Below are 4,212 nucleotides of genomic sequence, written 5' to 3' on the forward strand. Positions count from 1 at the left end.
CTCTAGAACGTAGTTATGGTTGTTTCTGCACTCCTTGATGCGGTAGGGTCCTGAAAACTTGTTTTGTAAAGGAGAACCTGGGATAGGGAAGTAAGCAAGTACGAAGTCTCCCGGCTTAAATTTTCTTACTTTGCTGGTCTGGTCGTAATGAGTCTTCATCCTCTCCTGTGCTTTCAATAGATTATCTTGGGCAAAACTGTGGACTCTCTCTAGAATGTGTTGAAGGTTTTGAAGAAACTGGGGCACATTCTGATGCTCACTGAAGGTGGCATCACGTAGAGAGTCTTTGAAAGCCTTGAGGGGAGTACGGCACTTACGTCCGTAGAGCATCTCATAAGGAGATACTCCTAGGGACTCATTGGGAAGACTTCTATCGACTGAGGGTGTACCCTCTCGTTTATTATCAAGCTACTCCTTTGACCATGTGTTGCATGGCGGTGGACTATTTACATTTATGATCGTTAGTTTATCATCCTGATTGCAGATCTCTAGTGCTATTATGTCAACTTCTCGTGGATTGGCAAACATTTCGCTTACCTTTAGATGTTCTTCTTGCACAGCAACGCCACCGCCTTTCCTAATTTTCCTGTCTTGTCTCCAAACTGAGTAGCCTCTTGGGAATATGACCTCATTTAAAATATCATCTTCAAGTTTCGTCTCCATGAGTGCAACAATGTCTGGCGTCTGCAGCTGTATTACATCACTTAACTCCAGTATCTTTGATCTCACTCCATCTATGTTGGTGTATGCAATTTTCAGGAACACGTTCCCCCTCTCCTTATTCTTCACTCCCCCCCTTTCTCTAGCGATTTTGTTGGTTTGCCTTTTTGTATCATTTTACTGGTCTGCCTACCCTTATTACTTTGTAGAAAAAAAAAAGAATTGATTTCTTTTTCATTCCTGTCCTAATTTAGACGTTTTGCCTCGGCGAGGTTCAGTTTCAGCTTCTATGTCTTCTTTTGAAATATTTTGTCTTAACGACCATAATGTCCCTTTCCTCATCACTTTATAATTTTCTAGCATTCCTTGGTACTTCTTCCATCTGTTTTGTACCGTTTAGGGTGATCCTCAAAGGTTGATCTTTCCCTTTACGTACTTGCCAATCCTCCTGTAGTCACAGACATTCTGTATGGTAGTAAGATCTTTCCGCGATTGCTGTAACTTTCTTGATTTTTTTATACATACATTATATGAAAATCGAGAGGAAAATAAACACAGACATAGACTCGCTATCACTTCAAGACGATCTTAATAGGGTTTTGAAATGGTCAAAAGATTGGCAGATGCAGTTTAATGCTGGCAATTGTAAGATTTTAAGGCTAGGTAATGATGATACGGTTACAAAATATGAGCTAGATTTAAGGGAGCCGGTCGGCCGAGCGGACAGCACGCTGGACTTGTGATCCTGTGGTCCTGGGTTCGATCCCAGGCGCCGGCGAGAAACAATGGGCAGAGTTTCTTTCACCCTATACCCCTATTACCTAGCAGTAAAATAGGTACCTGGGTGTTAGTCAGCTGTCACGGGCTGCTTCTTGGGGGTGGAGGCCTGGTCGAGGACCGGGCCTCGTATGGGCCACACTAAAGCCCCGAAATCATCTCAAAATCAAAATCATCTCAAGATAGATGGTGTTGAGATTGCGAAGTCGGATTGCAAAAGGGATCTGAGTTATGATTAGTAAAAAATTAAAACCAAAAAAATCAATGCAAAAATGTTCGTAATAAGGCAAATAGGACACTGGGATTTATTAATCGAAGCGTTACTAATAAGACACCTGGTGTTGTTCTTCAGTTATTTCTTGCTCTGGTTAGGCCCCATTTAGATTATGCAGTTCAGTTTTGGTCGCCATACTATAGAATGGATACAAATTCACTAGAATACGTCCAGCATAGGATGACAAAGTTAATCCCCCAAATTAGGAACCTCTCATATGAAGAAAGATTTACAAAGCTTAAATTACATTCGCTGGAAAGGCGAAGAGTTAGGGGTGACATTATGGAGATGTTTACTGGTTCGGTAACAGGATTGTTGATTTGTGGAACCAATTACCACGTAACGTGGAGGTGGGGTCCCTTGATTGTTTAAAGCGTGGGGCTGGACAATACGTAATAGTGGCTTTAGGTATTGTATGTACTAGCTCTATCTATAAATCCAACATCATCTATGTATGTATTTTTCCTGAATAAACATTTGAATTTGACATGTATATGAGTGGGATTGGGTGGTTATAAATAGGAGCTGCCTCGTATGGGCCAATAGACCTTCTGCAGTTACCTTAATTCTTATATAACTACTAGCACTAAAGTGTTACTGGTCCTCAGGTTCAGGAGCCTGTACACCAATTAATTAACAGCTGAGGGGGGCGGGAGCAAATAGTCGAAGCTCATTTCCGTAAGCACAACTAGGGGAGTCCATCGGCATGACCATTTGGGTGTACGCCATCTATGTTTTGACAGCAGTACTACCAGTTTACCCCCACGTTATTCGATGATCACGTGAGAGAGCACGGGTGTTATGGTCAGTTGCTATTCTATATATGATTCTAGACAACGTAGGTGATTTGTGGCTTGTTGCGGGCAGAAGTCAGCAGTAACTCTTTAACCAGTGTTGGAAGAAGACGTATAGACCAGTGCGGTTGACCAGCGAGTAAGTTGAGTATTTTTTTGTATTTAGGTGCGTCTTTGTAATAGTCATTTGTTAATTAATTTTAGGTTGGGTTAGTTACAAGTTATAATAGTTAAGTTAATATGTTTTGGGTTTTACTTGAAGATATAATAAAATAGAGGGGGGGGGAGAGGAGGGGATTGGATTGGATTTGTATAGGTAACACTAAATTACTGCCAGTTTGGCTTCCGGTCCCAAAAGAGCACCAACGATGCAATCATTAGTCTCCTTGACGTTATCTATTCAGCCCTTGACAAAAATGAGTTTCAGATTGGACTCTTCATTGACCTAAGAAAACCCTTTGATACTGTTTATCACAACTACCTCTTACTTAAACTCTAGCATTATGGAATCGGAGGCCTTGCCCTTGACTACATCCGATCCTATCTTGGTGACAGACACCAATATGTAACCATCCATGATACAACTTTTTCCACTCTACCAATTACCGTTGGAGTGCCACAGGGCAGCATCTTGGGACCTCTTCTATTTCTTGTATATATAAACGATCTGCCTAATGTCTAATATTCTCAAACCTATATTGTTTGCTGACAATACTACCCTTATCTATTCAAACCTCAACCCACATAAACTATAAATGTTGTAAATAATTAATTAAAAAAGTCCCCTTATGAATGTCAATGAACTAACATTAAACATTGAAAAGACTTGCTACATCTTATTTGGAAGCAAATCATCAAATGCAATTCAGCTACAGATAGACAACATTAACATCAGTAATAAAAATGGCAAGTTTCTTGGCCTATTCCTAGACAAGAGACTCAACTTCAGCACCCACATTCAACACATAACCAAGTCTCTAAGACAGTTGGTATACTCTCCAAAATTGGATATTATGTTCCTAACTCTGCTCTCCTCTCACTATATTGTGCAGTAATCTACCCCTATCTTAATTATGGTATCTGTGCATGGGGGGTCTACCACTGCAAACCACCTTAAGACCATCAAACAGCAAAAATCTGCTATCGGAATAATAACTATGCTTTCAGACAACACTCGGCTCCCTTGTTTAAATCCCTAAACTTGCTAAATATTAACTCCCTCCACACTCTTGTGTCGACTACATTTACAAAACCCTGTTCTTAAATGCAAACCATGCTCTGAAACTCTCCCTGGACAGATGTAATAGGACCCATTATCACCACACCAGAAATAAATCTTTGATATCCCCAGGGTCAAACTTAATCTGTGTAAACACTCTATGTAAATTAAGGGACCTAGTCTATGGAACTCGCTCCCTAGTGAATTGAAAAACAAACTTTTGCCTTATTTAAAAGCAAAACCAAAAAGTACCTAACTTCATCTTAGTTTCCTACACTGAGCTTTAAATTTGCTCTGTACCTAGTGTTACCCATCTCCTAATTTTTATGTAATATCAAACCTTATCATTGTGTTCATTGCTTTCTTCTTTTGTGCTAGCCATATGCTGTATTGTGACTACCAATTTTTGTCAACTACCATTCAAGCTGTCATTGCAATCAATCTTAGCTACCTATGTGCTTTAATATACTGTACCTACAATTTTCTCT

The sequence above is a fragment of the Procambarus clarkii genome, chromosome 72 (genome assembly GCF_040958095.1).
Source record: "Procambarus clarkii isolate CNS0578487 chromosome 72, FALCON_Pclarkii_2.0, whole genome shotgun sequence".
Classification (NCBI taxonomy): domain Eukaryota; kingdom Metazoa; phylum Arthropoda; class Malacostraca; order Decapoda; family Cambaridae; genus Procambarus; species Procambarus clarkii.